The following is a 19,212-nucleotide window of genomic DNA, read 5'->3' as shown; positions in this document are numbered from 1 at the left end:
TGATGACATAGATTCTCTGGTGATTAAAGTCGTATTTTCATGGAGAGGAAGGGGAGAGGAGAGTGACTATTTTAATAATAAATTACAATTTTGGAAATTTCTATAAGCTCATTGCTTTTATTACGAGCAATTTTCATAGATATTTACCAAAATGATGAAATTAGTCGAAGCTTACGGAAATAAATTTTATATGAAAAGTGAACATGGAATGTCGATATATGATGGAAATGATGATTATATAGTTATAAATTTCTTAGGTGTGTAATTCTTTTGTCTATTATTCCGAATTATTATAATTGAATAATTGGATAATCCACGAAACGGTACTTTAATTATTAAGATCTACTCAGCAGTACTTGCTAACATGTAACGCAGCTTTTGGATGATGCGACAAAGATCTCAGTGTGTTTTCTGTAACGTGATATAGATATTGATGATATAGACGTTGCATTTAGACCATGCTTAATTTACTGCTTATCGATTGAAGGGAACGCATCTGGCGGTTTCGTCACGAACGCGCGGAATTTAATTAATAATACTGTTATAACGCTGTCCTTCGCTCAAGAATTTTAACTGAGCCATTCAGTCGTTTCCAATTTTCAGTATTGACGCGTCATATTTTTAGCTTGGACGTCAAATTAAAATAAAAAAAATCCTATTAGAAAGATGTTAAATGGCGTTTAGAAGTGATTTTTTCATAATGTGAGACTTAAAGGACTGCGGCCGCTGCTTTGTAATGATGATTTATTCAATTCAAACTCGAAGTTCGTTTATTTGTCTTCCGGAATTACCGCGCGAACCTTCACGCACGCATGCGAAATTACCACGTGCTTTTGGGTAATATGCTGCCGAAGTTCATTAGCACCGCCACGCGCCAACGATCACGGTCGTTGTACGCCAATGTCGAATACGTCGGTCTGCAGACGTTGGCAGGATGGTAGGGGGGAGGGATTGATCGTGCAAAAAAACCTCCTTCTTTCGCGCGACATATCAGCGCGAGTGTCAATGGTCGTCAAATTCCATCCGTAAGGAATTTTGCGTGGACACGTGAACACGTCGTCTCGCTCCTTCTCGTCTCGCTTCCGTTCTGCATCAGTAAAAAAGATACGAATTCGCGCTTGCCTCGAATCCAATTTCGAGGTTCGTTGACCCCCGTTTGCTGCGATTAACTGCGTCTTATTTCCATGATCAGTAGATTTCCAGCGCACGAGTTCTTTTTTTCGCTTGGCGAATAAGTCATGCGATCCGCGCTTTATCTATCTCACTCCTAAAGATTTCTGTTTTTTTTTCTTTTTTTTTTCTTTTTTTTTTTTGATAATCGTTTCCTGTAACAAATAATAATTAGAAGTAGAAAACAGTGATATTTTTTATTAATCTTGATTTTTTTTTCAGCTCGAGCGTTGCGGCGCAGCGTGCAGCTCTTCAATTGTGAGTCATTATCAATATTTAACGACGATTTCGGAAAATAGAATAATTAAATAATTTTGCAAGTATCGTCAGTGTCGGAATGCCAAAATGAATGCCGCTAATGTATTTGGAATTAAACAAAAATATTTGCCATTTCCATGTTTCTTTATTTGACTACAGTGTCAAAAGAAATCTTAAACTACGATATCTTTTGAGTTTCATGTCGTCTTTTTATCGTAACGTAATCTCTCTGTTCTATCGCGATATCTTTTGATCGCTTTACATTAAATATAATCGTTCTCGATACATGCCGCGTGTCGTCTTCGAGTGGCTTCGGGAAATGCAATCGCAGGCGTATCGACGGCGAAAGTAGGCCATCCCTTAAGAGCGCCGCTCTCCTCAAGGGTTGAAAGGGGTTGGGATGGCGTCCGCCAAAGGACGCGGTGAAAGAGAAGCTCACACAGTCAGTTGTATGCCCCGGTACTTCTCTGAAGATGGGCCCACTCTCTCTGAGAGACCGAGTGCTGCTCGAGTCTCTCCTACCTGTTAGAGAATGCCAGATATATGCGCTTATTTTCACTTTACCGGATCCACTAATTAGCTAAAAATACTAACTGTATTTGAGACTCCGCGATATATTACACCATGTTGATCGTCGTTTTACATTTTTTTTTTATTGTCTTATCTGAAGTGTCTCCAAAACCTGTCTCGTTACGGTCGACGCTCGATATATTATATAATGATTAATTAACACAAACAGGATATAAATAAACATGAAATAAATAAACTTCATATACACAAGTTTGGTTGGATCCTTTTTCAGAATATTTGCGCAATTTACTTCTACTTTTTGTTTATATAAAATATTTCTCGGTAAAATATTTTCCGTTCGATTTTGAAAAATGCGGTATCGAGGCTCCTGCCAGTCCTTGAATTACTATAACATTCCCATTCTCTCTACCCCCCCCCCTCCTCCCTTTCGTACGCCCTACGTCTCCTTAGCGTAAAGTATGACGCGCGGAGTAATTTTAATTACACGATGCAGCGGCCCTGAATTGTTGCTACTTCAGGGACCTCAGACATATTGAACTAATTCACGTCATTCAAGCGACACTTATTAAACCCGGGAATGCGGACCTTAATCCTAGCAGAATGCAGGATGAAGCTGGGACGGAAAGGGTGAAGGACGTAGCCGGCGCCGGTGCGCGCGCGATGAACACCTCCGCGTAGCGACTGCTTCTGAAAATCGAGAATTTCGAAATCACTACTATAGCCTTTGATCGCTAAATTGAAGATTTCGCGTTAACTGTTATCGACGATTTTTTTTTTTTTTTTAAACAAAAATCTAGATCAAGCAAATTCTGCCTAGATTTGATCACGTATCATATTAATTCCGATGATAAAAATGTTTGAAAACGATGTTGTGAAAACGTAACACTTCCTTTATTTCTCAACCGCGAATATAATTTCTAGAAGGATCTCTTCGCATTCGGATTAATCGTTTGCAGCGCAAAGGCCGAAGGGGAAAAAGCCGACGTCGTGTTCGGGTACGATTTCACACAGTGGTAATTAGAGCCACGCATGCTGAGCACTAAAAAGTCATCGTCAAAAAAACGAAGTGGAGAGACGGAAGGAGAGAGAGAGAGGGAGGGGGGGAGAGGAAGATGGCAAGACGATGAATTCCTTTTCGTCCTGCTTCGGGGTTCGGTAACGAAGGCGAAACAAAACGCTGCACGATATAATCGGCGAATAATGATCGGTGCCGCTGTGCCGTTATCGGATGGGCATAACGAGCGCTATCGTTAGGTTTTAATGAGCACTAGCCCTAAATTAATATAACGACCCACGTGGTCCCGGGACCGTGACGGCCCGCGTAGGGCCCCGTGACGTGACATGGTGACTGGACTACCGTGACGATTTTAGACGACGAGCGTAGACAGACAGACGGACAGAAATGCGTTCCCGTTAATACCATAATATAATGCCCATAACGATTACCGAATAGTTAGGGGTGAATTAATAATTAACCGTCGAACGAACACGCAATTCGTAATTTGCTGATATTAGATAATGGATTTAGATAATGATAATCTTGGAGCTACTTTAAACGACCGATCGCGATCTATGATTCTTTCCTCCTTTTTCATCATTATATCCAAAATATAACGCGAGAGAAGGAAACGCGATGTCAATTAAGAGTACGCTTCTCGATTAAAATTATCAGTCGATAATTAATGATTAATTAAAAAAGCGCCTTAAGCGGATACTTTTGTACAACAAGAGAAACCCCGCAAATCGATTACTAATTGGCCGCAATTAGCGACGGATATTTAATTTTTAATATTATCACCGATACTGCGATCGTTACAAGTTTTGACAAGTTAATCACGTTGCATAAGTAAAAAAAAAAATGGAGAACGAGATGGAAAGAGACAGAGAGAGAGAAGAAAGAACAGAAGTAAATGGATACTCGCGGAGCAAACGAGCTTTCTCGTTTCTTGTTGCTCCTTGGTTGGCAGATTTATTAATTAATAGTGTCGTATATGCGAAACTTGATGCATATGCAGTGCATTGACTTGGCGCACGAATGCTGCATCGCCACGATCCTGAATGCATTTTTAAGCAATTGAGTAAATAAAAGTGTCAGAATCTGAGTTGCGGATGCAAGGAAATAATTTTATAGCTCTTTGTCATCGATATGATAGTAATAACTATATTATATATGTATGTGTATCACAAGAAGAATATTAATTGCGAAATACCAAATTAATAATACACTTTGCTGTTGTAATAATGTAACAGATTTCTCGACAGACTTATTCGGAATGTATTTAACTTTTGCGTCGCGATAATCAATTCAGATCGCGGAGAGGCCATGTTATTCAAATTATCGAGCGGCATTATAAAGGCCATAAAGTGAAAGAGAAAGGAAATAATTTCTTGCCGCATCAGCAGCGTATCTAGGGAGATTTTCCCTGCAACACCGCGTAACATAGTAGCGAAGAATAATGTGCAGTTTGATGCAGCCGGTACCATGCTGCTCGAGACGGCACGCAAGTCTGCACTAACATCAGGCTTTAGACCGGAGTCGTTTCCGGAGGGTGGGCGCACCGACTTCCCTTCTTTCCGAGTCACCTTGTATGCCCGATCTTGTTCTTCTTTTCCTGTATATATGCATGGGTAAGCATCGTGCAACGATGCATCGCGTCGGAGTAAAGAAAGGATGCTGTTTTTTTTTCTTTTTCTCTCTCTTTCTCTCTCTCTCTCTCTTTCTCTCATTCGTTCTCTCTGACGAGCTTGTGTCTTTTCGCATCTCCGACGTTATCGTCATCTCGCGATATTGTTGAGATTAAGTATATATTCGTGCGTAGTAGTATGCGTTTGGATTTCGTCACCTCGCGTTTAACTCCCGAGATTATCAGACGTAATTTGCGTAATTATCAGGGGCCTTGATGCGGTCTGAAGTGCGCTGTAGTCAAACAAAAATAATTATCTTAGATTTTTGTCGCATTATATGGCATTCCGACACTAATCTTTTTTTGCGTAACTTTATAGCCGTAAGGCATTTTAATATCATTCCATTATTCCAAGCATTACTCGCAAAATTCAAATTTTGCGCAAATTTTTTTTATTTAACATTTCTTGGAAACTAAAGTTTCTTGATAGTTTCGAATAGTTATTAAATCGACAAATCGATTAGCGAGTTGTAGTACTCTAAGAAACGCACGTGCGTTGACTTAATGATGATTTCTCGTGACTGAAAGATCCAATTTCCCTTAACTTGTTTTATCGACCAAACTATATTTAAATATTTCCCAGGGTACAAATACAAGATAAATCGTACATAAAATTAATTATAAATATCGTAACAAAATCGTCGTAGCAAGCGCGTGTTAGATACAGGATACCGTCACGGTAAAACGATACTTTTGCAGCACCCCGTATATTATTTATGAAAGACTTATAGCATTACCGGCCGACATCGCCGCACCGTACAAAGCGCGCTACCAGCGCGCAATAGCGCGCATCCTAATGCGTCATGATGCATAATAATGCATCATAATGCGTCATGGTACGCCATAATGCACGAAAATGATTCTCCGCGGGATGGGAGGGTTTTCTTTATTTCCTCGCGACTATTAAATGCGATTTCCCGCCAGTTCCACCGCCGCAAAGTAATTGCATTTGGCGGACCGCGCTACTAATTATTGCCTCATACGATCAGCCACGTCGGAGAGCTGCGTGAAAAATGGCTCGCGAATATGGCTCGCGAATGTCGTCAGTTTTTGTTAAATTTATCGAATTATCGAATCTCCTTTTTGATCTGGAAACTGTATCCGTAGCGAGAACGGAAATACGGACGATATTTAACCCGATTACAAACAGTTCCATCCAACTTTTTGCCGCATGCGCGCGCGCCCGAATTAACTCCAAAATTTCCAAAAGCGAATTCACGCGAAATATCCATCGACGGGCTCACAGTGACGGGCATCCCGACGGACGTATGAAACGCTCGCGAGCGCGCGGGCACGTCGCATCGGGCGCGCGATTTATAGTCCCCGCATAGTAATCTCCTCCCGCACTCTCTTGTTTTTTTGTCGCGGACCTCGACGTGATGTATACGTCGTAGTAGCAGAGAGACGAGACTAGCACGTACAAATACACGCATACGAGCCGGACGCGATGATAGTACGTAGCAGCTCCCTGCTACTCGTCGCGCGCACATAAATCGCGCTCATACTGCACTACTGTACGAAAATTCATAGCACAGTACAACCCTGCTCGCTCCCCCTCCCTTCCCCCCCTCCCACTCCCATCCCACAGGTTAGTCCCATTATAGAGTCCCCTGAGTACTGATCTCCTAGCTTGTCACCTCTCGCGAGAAACGCTTGAGATATTTACGCTCGCTCTTATCTCGCGAGCAGGCATACTGTAAAGAAAATCCTGGTACAGTATCACCGAGCTCTCGCCCGGGCCGGTTGTCTAATATTTCCTCGTCGACAACCGCGCCGGGACGCGCGCGTCCTCACGACACCTCTCCGTTTTGAGTTCCCGCCCGCGGAACTTTCCGTTCAGAGGCGCGCTCGGAACGGAAGAGAGAAGCGGCCGCGGCGCGGCCCGATGGCTTTGACCATGAGACCATGAGGCGCGCGCGATTACGTTAATCGCGGAGAGCCCGGGCTTCGTCGTGCTACCCATGGGAATCTCGCGCTGTCGGCCCCCGGTTGTGTGCCACGCGTGACGTCATCGGTCATACTGTTTTCTAGTCGATGATCGTGAGGATGTGCCGCCACGTGTGACCACCACGAGAGACTGTGTGCGTGATGCGCGATTAAGATTTTAATTACACGCACCGGCCTCGCGGCTCCGAGAACACACACACACACACACACACACACACACATACACAGAGCGTGTGTGCTGCGTGCGAACCATTACACGCGCTCGTCGCGCCGATAACGAGCAAATTCCTCGCGCGTGTTCAACATCCGCGCGTGCGATACACATCCGGATAGATATGCGATGTCGCGCGTTACCAACTTCTCCCCGTTCCTCTCTCTCGTCTTCCTCCTTTCCCCCTGCTCGTTTCTCGATGATGGAAATTAAATCGATGTAACGTATAGAGCCGCGCGGAAACGCGACGGAACGATCCGTGTTTCCGACGGACGATCGACGGCGAGGCACGTCCTCGTCCTTGTCCTCGTCCTCGTCGTCGTCGTCGTCGTCGTCGTCGTCGTCGTCGTCGTCGTCGTCGTCGTCGTCGTCGTCGTCATGCGACTCTTATTTTCGTCATTCGCGTACCGGCACGTCGCGTCGTGTAAATTGGATTGGCAGCGGCTCCGCCGCTAGACGTGTCGCCGTGTTGTTGTCGGTTCTATTAATATGCCAGCGGCGTATGCTATAAATTCTATTCCAACCCACCCTCCCGGGTACAGCAGCCTTGAGAGGCAAGGACAATCGATCTACCACCCTCCACGTGGACGAAACACGAGTGCGCGCCGCGTGTACACGTACACGGTAAATACTGGCGGAAAAACGCGGGTTCCACGTGTACGTGTGCGCGTACGTGTGCGCCTCGTCCACGCCGCAAATTACCGAGCACAACCCACTTTTTAAAATATTTACTCGTTGCCCGCTGGAAAACCAATCGACCGTACGCCATACTCCCGTGGCGCGCTCGCCGACGATTAACTCGACTCTTTGTCGGCTGATTCTATCGAAAATCGCCGCGAGATGCGGTATTTCGGGTATTGTCATCTATCGAAATTAATCGTATCACATTTCCGCGTATAAATGTGATCTAGGTCGATTTTTCTAAGTTACAACATTAGGAGCCAAGTAAGGATACGCTTGTGCGCTCATCGCAATTGTACTCGTCGCAAATAAATAACCAAATTCCCACCAACCATCCAACCCCCATTTCTACCAATGTAGAGATCAACTTTGATCTCGGTTAAATTCATTTTCTATCTTTATACAGTTCTATAAATTAAGAAAAAAATAAAGATCTAAATTGAGCCGAGATCAAAGCTAATCTACATTGACGAAAATGGAAGTAAGAAAGAGAATCTGGTAATGCATCGGCAAGGAAATTCAATATTTAAAATAAAGAAACAGATAATCATCTTTCAAACTGCGACACATCAATCTACTTCGGGAAAAATAATTACTAATTAGTACTCAAATTAGTACTCGAGTCTCTTCAGATATACATGGAGAACGCGTTATCGCCACTTTCCTCATCCAGATCGTTACTTATCTCGGAGCGGCTACAAATGGATACGCGAATATTTTTATGACCTGATTCGACAAAGCAATCCGCCACTGTTGTCGCCGCTTTGCCTTTGACCGGGCCCATTAGCATCGACGAGTTCCAATTGCACGACGTCAATCCGCTGCCACTGACGTCATCGTGCCACCGCTCCTTTAACGTGCATCCGCGTAACGTATATTTACGCTTTCACATACGTGTCCGCGCGGTACGGTCAATCGCGACACGCGTGCCTGCACGCATTACGTGCAAAACTCGTGGCAAAACGGCTATTTATAGCGGAACGTATGCGTCCCACTGGCGTAAGCGTGCTCTTCAATTAGCGTGAATGCGTTCTGGTTGCATCGATAACGACAGCCCCATCCGTTTGATCTGCGCGTCGCGACACGAATTCGTTTATAGACACACAGATATTTTTACGAGCAGATCCGAACGGTGAATAACTACATTTTTGAGTGATTAAACCGCACTTTGTTATCAAATCGGATATATGCGCATGGAACGTTGCGCTTGACGAAAATTGGTTATTAAGCCGTGCTATAATAAAAAGTAACAAACACGAGGTATTTAATGTTGGCTTTTCGAAATAGAATGAACGCAATTGTTTGGTTTAATTTTTATACATTTGAGGAATCTACCATAAAATCCGACAAAATTAGACAACATTGTTAACAAGTTGATAGAATTTAGTAGAATTATTCTTTCAGAGATCATTATTGACCCCTAATTGACGGTAATCTTTAATTATTTTTAATAACAATTTTAAGAAAGGACGTTGTTATAATTATTATATAATTACACAGAAAGAACGATTTTACTGAAGTATCTAAAAATTTAATCAGATCTGAAAATAAATTTAATTTGGGTCATCAAAATTATTACGTAAAAGTTTAATGATAATATTGTCAAAATTTTTTAATCACAGTGAATATTCAAAATAATTACTCCGATAACAAAATTATTTTCAGAGCTATATCTCAAAATTTTAAACACTTCAGTAAAACTATTCTCTCCACGATACCATTCAACTTAATATTCACTCAAGTAATAAATGAACAAATTTGCTTGATTATTAGGTATAATGTCGTGTAGATATAAAAATATCTAGCACAACGGAGGAACGGCAGGTTACTGCACAGGTATGCGTGGTTAACAGTCGTGACTTTGGTTAGCGGGGAACGAAAAGGATTTGGGCACGGCTCGCCTTGGCAACGTACGTAACATGCGAGACATGCCATTCCCATTGGATACAAGCCTCCTCTCGCCGACGCTCTGTATCAATATCGAAATGCCGTTTTCCTTCCAGTCGTCGTAACTTTCGCGCGACGACGCGACGCCCGTTGATGCGAGAGCGCACCTATTCGGGCCTGTTCGCCGAACGGGGGGGAACGAGCCCGAGATATCAAAGATCAGAAAGACGTCCCACAGCACGCCTCGCTAATTTCAGCGCTGAAACGCGAGCGCCGCAACACACAACCAACACGCTGTATCGCGCGGGTTCGCGAATACCGGCGATCGATGAACTTTCGAAGGATGCAAGGATGCTCGCAGACAATCAGCCCCGAGATCGTGATGCAAGACGAATCGATTCCGCGATCGTTCCGGCTCTATTAAGCCATTAAATTTAAATTCGACTATCGGGAGGGCTTCTTTCCATATCGGGGGAACGATTTATACTCGCTCGATACAGCGGCGCCTTAACGTGCGGGGAATAATTGTAAGTAGAGCTTCTTCGTTGCCATGAAACTGGGAGATTTCCTTTAAAGGTGGAAAAGAGATAAGCGAAAGGAGAGGAGAAAGCGTGGCCATTAAAAATTAAAAATTACGATTACGCATTGTAAAATTTATTACATGTAAAAGTGGTTTACATGTGGCACCCGTTATTGTCATTTACGCATGGCTGTGTACAATATGAATGTGCGATAGTGTATACGTCGTGATCGCGCAAATTGGGATTTCGTGCACTTAATACCTCCGTTTCTAGATCGAGCGCGGATGATCGACGTACGTCTCGTGATAATGAAATCGCGCGCTTGACTCATCGTTGAAATCAAACTTTGTTGTTCGCGGATGATTCGGTATTCGCTAGAAAATTCTGACGTTCACTTGTCACAATTTATTCGATAAGGCGAGTCACAATCAACATGCCCCGGAGAATGCGCGCTGGATGGATCGCGAAGAAACGAGTCACGAGGCAAATCATTGTCACTTACGAGTCGAGAAGGAGGGACCCCCTTGGAGGATGTTGTTATGTTTCTCGTGATTTCATCATTAGGACGCCACTCAAACACTTAATTTATTAGCTCGTCTCGCGGACTCGGCTACATTGGCGGCGCTTAGCTCCACCTAGCACGCCCTGGCACTAACACTATCTGCCTTTGACCGCTGTATCTGCTCTCTGGCGCCACGATACCTCCTGAAATCGGAACTTATTAATTCGGTGATGACGTTAACAAGAGATAGCGCAGTACCGAGGACAATAGAGAAGGGGTTGTGCTATCAATTTATGTCCAATTTCTTTGGCGATTACATATAAAATGTTAATCGCCTGTCTATTCTTTACATATGGCTTTTAACGTGTATTGACAAACTATTTTCTGTATATATAAAACTGTATATATAAATATATAAAACTAGATTTCTTATTTTTCGCTCACGAAAAATAATTTCAACAAAAAAAAAATCACTAATTAAAATGATCCAACTAAAATATTTTAGTCTTTGCGTCTTTTCATATGAATTAAAAGAAAAGTATATCTTCAGAATACGGTCTGGATGGTCGATAACCGAGTCCGATATCGTGCGGCGAAGTCTAACGAACTGCATCTCTTTATTGACGTTTGATGATCGGTTCTAACGATTCACGATCCCATTAGAGATGAGCCGCGCTAATCGCGCGAGTCCGCTCGACCGAATCTTACGCGCGCATCTGCATAAGAAATATGCGGGACGAAACGGCAACCGTAATTAACGAGCGAAGTCGAAGTCACGTCATCGTCGGCGTCGTGACCGGAAAACTTCGGGCGCTGCAATTTTCAAACGATACGTATGCAGGCCGCAATAACGTCCGCCCCGTCTGGTAATTTATTTGTTATAGCGGGATTAACCTTCTTCTCTGTAGATCGTCGGTTTATCCGGCGGACCGGAAGGTGACGTAAGGGACTGTGGGAGGGCGGGAGTGACCGCGAAAAATAAATGACTTCGCGTGTTCGCCGCGAGGTAGGTGGATGGCCTCTCTTCCTCGAGAAGGAAGAACAGTATCCTCCTCTTTCTTCTCTTTCTCTCTTTCCTCTTCTCTTCAGTTTTTTCTCCCTTTTTTTCCTCGCATGCCGCTAAATTTATGTTGACGCTTCGCCCTTTCGGTCGACGATTCGCCTCGATACTCCTCCGCTGATAATAAATATATCGGGCCCTTATCGCGAGTGGAGCACCGGCGCGAGGGAGAGAGAGAGAGAGAGAGAGAGAGAGAGAGAGAGAGAGAGAGAAAGAGAGAGAGTGGCAGAAAGCACGACAAGTGCGTACGCGTATTAACGATGCGTGACTTCCGTGACACGCGATAAATGCAAATTCGGGGGAGCCATCCGTGAAAACGGTACCACGTGGCGCTGAATGAAAAAGTGAAACGCGGGAAGGGTGCCTTTACGAATATTATGCCAACTGTCTATACGTAATAAAATGTATGGCAGCGATTTAACGCGTGCGTACTGCCCGTTATCGTTTGGCCTTTTATCGGCGGGCATAAATCCCGGCGCAATTATCCCGGGACCACTGATTTCCGATTTCATTTATGTCGGTCATCGAAAATTAATAAAAATCACCGACGTTTCCGAAGGGAATGGTGCCCTTACTGTTCGAGCAGGCATGGATTACAATCTTTTTCGACGACACGAGACCGTTCCTGAACATTTCTATTTCCTGAACACTCTGTACTGCGAAATAACGTCAACGCTTGGCGCCACGGCGCTGCCGTTATTGGCCGTTACCGCTGAAAAGTAATAACGACTGCGTCGTGGCGCCAAGAATTAGCCGGCTCTGCTCACGGCGAGCATCATACACCGCGGCGGAATGAATAATTTTCCAATCATCGGGAGATAATTATCCTATCTCGTTCCCGTAAAACAAGGCCGCGAAGAAAGCAGGAAGCGCGACCGTTAAAATCCAGAACGAGTGCTTTTCGCGCGGTATTTTATTTTTTTATCAGTTATCCAATATAATCGATGAAAACGACGCGAATAATAATTTATTATATCGTAGAGCCATAAAAATATTACAAGAGTATTTGTAATATCTTTTTGTCGCGCTTATGTCCGAGACATTTATTGCGTATTTAAACACTTATTAATATTTACGCTTAATAAATTTCGTCCCTCGGTCGCGATTTTCCGCGCGTTGCGGATATTATTATTTTTATGTAATATCTTTAATACTTTATGTACGCGACGTTACAGAGTACTAAATTTCTCTAGAGCGCTAAATTTCCCCTGCTTATCTGTAATTGCGTTTGTCGTATTCATTGAAACGCGCTCTCTGTTACGGAAAGTACTTGTCTCCCCGGAAAGTACGGTATTATAAGACATGGCGAATAACAGTGGAAAAAGCCCGGTGGAAAGATAGAGTGTGTGGATTCGCTATTCGTATAACGGTATAGCGTGAGACGGAAGACGACGAGAGAGAGAGAGAGAGAGAGAGAGAGAGAGAGAACTTGTGATATTCAAGCCGCATTCGTGAATAAAACTATCGCGGACGAGCCGTCCTAATGCCGAATGTCGCCGTCGCCGCGCGGTGTAGATGCGGTTGCGACAACGGAAGGAACGTCGGATCGAGAAAGAGAAGGGAGGAAGGCGATGAGAATGACACTTACATCGTTTTACGGACGTCGTGGGTACCTATTTCTATCGCGTTGTCGGCACGACCCGCGACGACACGCGACACGATGAGACGGAAAGGAGGAGAGGAGAGGAGAGGAGAGGTTTTGTCTCGCGAGATCGTGCCTTTTACGCATCGCGGTGAGAGGCGGAGGGCTGCGTACGACTAGGACAACGACGATGACGATGACGATGACGACGACAAAGACAACGACGAGTGGCCCCGGGGCCGCGGCACGAGGTGCATTTGTCGTCCGGACGGCGACAGGGTGACGGCGCGGCCTGCAAATGGTGGGACGGGAGATTAATGAGGTTTGTGTCGCTGAAGTGGAAACCAGACACCTACGGCCCTGTTTCCATTTCACTGTCGGGGAGACGTACGAGCCCCGGTGTTCCGAACCGAGATCGACGCGCGTAGGCAGACGCACGACAAAAATTGTAATCACGCGTGGCAATTAAGAGCCGAGAAAAGTGTGTCTCTGCCCGTTGAGCGGACCGATAGACGAATGTTGTACGGAACTGGTTGATTTTTTATTTTATTTTATTTATTTTTTTTTTTCTGCGAGACGATGTCGAGAAAAAGGAGAATAAAGCGAGACAGGCAATAATAGCCACGTTTCACGTAACGTCCAATTTTTATAGTTTCTTCCATGATTTTTCTCTCACTTATATTTCACCGCGTGGTACTACTGTCGCAATCATACGTTAATTATTGGCAATTCCGCGGAATTTTAAAGGCGTCCCATAAACATTACGTTTTATTTGTTTCGTGCTAAAATGTCGAACCATAACAATGTACACACAAATTGACAATAATTTCACGTTTATATTTCGAGGTTTCAGCTGAATTTGTCTTTGCCGCGTTTATACGCGTATTTTACGCGCCGCAATTAAACACCGTCATCGGTCGGCGGGATAATCTCTGGAATTTACGAGTGTCTCGAAGACTAAGCCGTGCCATAAATTTAATCGGAACGACATTGGAATCGCCGGCGGTTTCGCGATAGTCGCCGCGTGTCTCGTAGGCAAAACGTTTAATTGGTATTTGTGTTTGGCCCAACGGAAATGTCACCGTTGCGAAACGGTGTCTCTCTCTCTCGTGAAAGTGCAAAACGCCCATTGAGCTTAAGCTCGTGACGCACGTATATACCGGGTGTTTGGTTTAAGTCCTCCTGGAAGCGGGTCAAGGTATAAGTCGACTATCGCGGCTTGCATAAGACGATCGGCTTCGCGCGCGTTGGCCGCGCGGATTAGCGCGGCAGGAAAGAACGTCATTGCCCGCCCAAGATGAATCGCCGTCCTCACGTGTCACGTCTGCACTGTTGGGCCTTCGATCTCCTTTGGATTATCGCGAATACGAGAACCTTAATGCTCGATACCTTGGCCCGCGCGCGCGCGCGCGTCAATTCCGCGCCGCGTTTATGCGAAGAAAATCTCATCGCTTATAATTCTAACGGAGCGTGTCCCACTCGCGAGGGGGAGGGGAAGCTTAATCGCCGAGAGGCAATTTGAAAATTGAAAACGACGTTGCAAACGACGTTACCCGTAAAATTCCCGGCGAGAGAAAGCGCCGATTCGAAAGAGCGTCTCATTGAAATTTTAACTAGCGGTTGTGAGAAATCCCATACGCGGCGCGCGGCGCTATTTATCCCGATGAGTATTCATAACGGTAAATCGAGACGCGATTGTTGCATCGGGTTCGCCTGTTTGCATCGCGTATTTCATTAGCACGCGTATATGCACCGTGGTGCACCGTGGCGCGGCAAGAATCTCGCATTCCATCTTGGTGCGCGGTCTCGAAGCGGGAATGCCGTCATCGCGCGAGGCCAAGGAACGGGAATGATAATTGAAACAACTGCTATCGGTAAACGTCACGGTATACACACGCGGCATACGCTCCGGCTTGTTGTACGGCGGATAATGGGGATAATCGCGTTTTGTCGCTCGGCCGTCGCGCGAGCGCGTGTGTGCACGCGGGCTCTCGTTGTGAAAGAAATTCGATTCAATGGAAATTGAAGCGGCGCGGTCGAGATTCCCGGTGCGTAATATCGCCGCGGCCGGCGCGACGGGGGCGAAACGAGACGGAGAGTGCGGGAGAGTGACATGAATGGAACACGCGCTCCGAGCTCGTCGAGAGAGGCAGAACGATGACGATGACGATGATGACCTACTCGATAAGAAGCAGGGTAGAATAATAATAACGTCGTTATCCGCATTGCACTTATGAAATCGCTAGAGCGAGGGTCGCGCGGGAGATTGTCTCCGTGATTGTCTCGAATCGGACTTCCCGATCCCAAAGTGGCGACATTCCAACTTTTCGACTTTTAGGTACCGATTGAAATCCGCTAATGCGCGTTCGTTGCAACTTTGTGCCGCGCACAACCCCATGTCGTCGTTCCCTACGTGTTAAAATATTCATCGGTAATATTCCGCATTTGTAAAATATCGAATCGATTCAATTATTTTTATATGCCAAACGTCATCGGTCACTCAATATTTAATTTATGTCACAAAGAAGGCGAGAGAAAGGCGTCCCACTTTGTTGTCGCAGCATTTGGAGATTGTGCAATGATCACCAAGAGGTTGTGAAAATCGATCTCCGGACATTAATATCATTAAATTTTGTATTTTAGCATCGCGAATGTGACGGGAATGCGATGTAAATTACATGACGATCGCCGGGTATATCGGCTCTTTACACGATACCATTCTTTTTTTTTTTTTTTTTTTTTTTGGAGTGGAGGCAAATCGCTTCTGTAAAAATAGACCTCTGCGTCACGATCTAACGATGACGTTAACGCGCTCACCAATCCAGGAACTTTCCAGTCGTCGTTACGTTGAAATTGTTTGGGCTTTCTGACCGGCCTCTCGCAGTATAGCGCGCATACAAATGGTCACCAGTTAGCGAAACGATGTAGCCATGAATAGGTGCACGGCTGTAATGCTGTTCCAGGAAAAAAAAAATGTTACTGCTACTTCGCAGGCAGCGTACCGGTCGAGAGACGGAGGGGCGAGGGGGAAGGGGGAGGGCGCGATACGCGCGCAGGATGTACAAATTCGTACAACTTCCGGCCGTGCGAATGCATCCTCTCGGATTCGCGCTCTTCTTCCCTCTCCCTCCCCCTCTCTCTTTCTTTCTCTCTCTCTCTCTCTCCTTCTCTCCTCGTGCTTCCTCCTTCGACGCACTGTCGCGGCCACGTTTTGCATGTAGATGACCGCTTACCACGGCGCACGGGTACACGCGTGCTTCCCTCGCTGGCGTGTACACGCGCGTGTACGCATGAGACACGGGGAGCACGCGGTCGCTGCCGATGCGACCAATCTCCCCGATGCATTTTAATATAGGAAGCTCTAACGACTTACATAATGAGGCAATTTGTTTCCTCTCTGTGCGAGAGTGCGCCCGAGAGAAGGCTCTCGCGCAACAGAATTAGAAAGTATATGTGTGTATATATATATATATATATATATATATATATATATATATATATATATGTACGTGTCGAGATGGCATCCGCGATATCAGCCGCGACTCCACAATGCATGTAACACCCTGGACGTGCAGTTGCATCTTGAGAGAAGCAGCGGATTATTCCCTCGTGGCGATTATTATTACTATTATGGCCGGGACGATAAGGCGAATGGATGTCTCTTCATTTTTTCATGACATTTTAATTTTTTCGCGACATCCTCGAGAGAGTTCTCTTCGCGGAATTCTTGCATCTGCCCCTCCCCCCTCCCCTCTTCCTCTCGGTTCTAAACTTAACGCACAGAAAGTTTAGAACCGTACGAATATATCTTATCATTTATACAACTCCGTTTTTATTAATATTCCAAAGCTTCGGAGGCGAACGGATTATTATGCTTTATCTTAATTCAGGTTTACTCACTCGACTTTGTTTATACAGTTGTTTATTTTACGGGGAAGTAGATTTATCAGGCGTGCATTAATCGTTTACGCACGCCTGCTTTAATCGCGAATGCGTATACGCGGATTTCCGGTTTCCGCCGATGAAAGAAAGAACGGAAGAAGGAGAGGACAAGACGAAGAGAGAGAGAGAGAGAGAGAGAGAGAGAGAGAGAGGGAGAGGGAGAGAGAGAGAGGGAGAGGGAGAGAGAGAGAGAGAGAGGAGGAAAAGGAGTAGACACAGAGTCGGGCGTCTCGCTCTTACGCTGAAACGGAAGTCGAACCGCTTCGACAAGTTCGGGACCGTCCGTTGAACGCGATTCCTGTGCGATTCTTACGCGGCACGTCCGGTTTCCGGCTCGTTAGACAGTCCGGGACCGTTCACCTCACATTCCGTTCATACTCCACGTCTTTCGTATAGTCTTCTGATTTTTTTTTTCCGATTAGGCTGCGGAATACAGAATACAGTTCGAGCTCATACCTGCGCAAGGCATTTCCCGGAATTTTTTCTTCTTAATGAATAAAAAATGATTTGATGACGTTAAAAGATCGATGATAATTATTTCTCACCAGAAATTACCGTTTTCCTGTTTATATTCCAACTTCGAGCTGCAGCGCGTGCAGCTCGTGTCATTTCATTTATATATTATGTGTGATCTAAATTCGCGCGCGTATGCCCTCGGCAAAGTGCCGTTTGGCTTTGTGGCTCCAATAATAAAGCGTTATTCTATTCTATTTCCGCGCGCAGTTTCGACTTTTAGCGCAGCGTGCATAAATCTATGTATAGGTTTCGCGTGAAATCTCTGCAAGTGAGCCGTTCTCTTGGAGAGACATCAGCGATAAAATCGCCGCTTTAAATAGCGCTTACGCGCATAACGATTGTCTCGTGAGATTTTACGAGGCGTGCCAGTAAAAAAAAGCTTTTCTTGTTGCACGTTTTTTGTGCCATAATGATATTCCGAAGGCCTCCTGTGTCAGACGTTTATCTTGCCCAGGACATGAATATCAGCAGACAACTAAACGTATAAAATATTGTCGTGCTTTCTCGCAGTCTGATATTGCGAAAGCTACCAGCGTCGATTCGGACTACGTAGTAAAATTCTTGTAAAAATTTGTAAAATTCTCCTAAAAAAAGTACTGCTTTGTTCCACATTCCGCCCCATCATCCACGAAATCCGGAAGGTCTGCTGCGCAAACATGTTTACTTTGTCCATACGTCTGTCTGTAGATCGTCTCGATAAAATGCCTCCCGGCTACCTTGATGGTTGAAATCCGATTGGAAGTGCGTCATGTAGATTACGACTGTATATCACGTGAGTGAAACTAATGTTTATAAAATATGATCGCGAGGCGAAACATCGCATTATGCGATCGCGACCGCCTTTACATAATGACGAGTGCTCGCCGGAAACCGCATATATATTTTTAGAAAATAAGGAAATCCACGCACCCAAGATCTCGCGCGGGAGCGCGTAACGATAACGTATAAATATTAATGGATCCAGATAAGAGAATCAATCAAGTTTAACGACGTGCGTGCCGACGAAACGTTAACATACGTCATAGCAAGTCGGAAAGATTTTGTTCATTCGCTACCACTTTGCGTGCGTGTATTTGTTAAGCGCGCTATCCGAATTTTCTCTTGTAAACGTTATCGTTTTTAATTTGTTACGTCCGCCTCTTTGGGGAGGGCAGGTTTAATTTTTTAGTGTCGCCGACCTTCGATCTCCCGGTGACAGGAACTCCTTGTCACGCGAGGGAAATCATTTTTCGTTTCGTCATGAAGGATTGAACGTTACACGTTTACGACATTGGCGATCCATTATTGCTGCTCTATGACCGGCTATACATAATACATCAAGATACTTTTATACCCGCATACTTTTCACGACTTTCTTAATAACCTGGCGTTTCATTCTCCTTTTATAAAAGAAATTTCGATCCAGCTAATCATTCATAGTAATAGATATCTGATTTTCAACACACACACACATACATACACATTTATATTTTCTTATTAATGTTCTCTTTATATTTTTCTCCACATGCTGTTGCAGTTAAAGAATAAGACATCCGAATGATCCAGGATTCCTACTAGGGGTAATATTTTTTATAAGAAATCTCCTAAAGAGGGAAAAAAGAGGATAATCGATTTTCATAAATTCATCGATTTATTAAAGATTTTAAATTTACCACACGTTTTTAACTCTGTCAAAAGTGATGGCGCATGGTTCGCGATATAATGCGATTGTTTCGAATTT

The 19,212-nt window shown here is 44.6% G+C and overlaps 1 protein-coding gene across 1 annotated transcript in view; it reads left to right on the top strand.

Moving 5' to 3' along the window:
* The window catches only part of Pdk1 (Phosphoinositide-dependent kinase 1), a 302,785-nt gene that overhangs the window by 96,252 nt on the left and 187,321 nt on the right, over nucleotides 1-19,212 (top strand). The window contains exon 2 of the mRNA XM_089070939.1: nucleotides 1,393-1,428. The gene's annotated coding sequence lies outside the window, so the exon portion shown is untranslated. The remainder of the gene's footprint in view (nucleotides 1-1,392; nucleotides 1,429-19,212) is intronic.

This window comes from Pogonomyrmex barbatus, unplaced genomic scaffold, assembly GCF_055798465.1.
Source record: "Pogonomyrmex barbatus isolate J1 unplaced genomic scaffold, ASM5579846v1 scaffold11, whole genome shotgun sequence".
Lineage (NCBI taxonomy): Eukaryota > Metazoa > Arthropoda > Insecta > Hymenoptera > Formicidae > Pogonomyrmex > Pogonomyrmex barbatus.
This window is presented reverse-complemented; position numbering and strand designations above follow the sequence as displayed.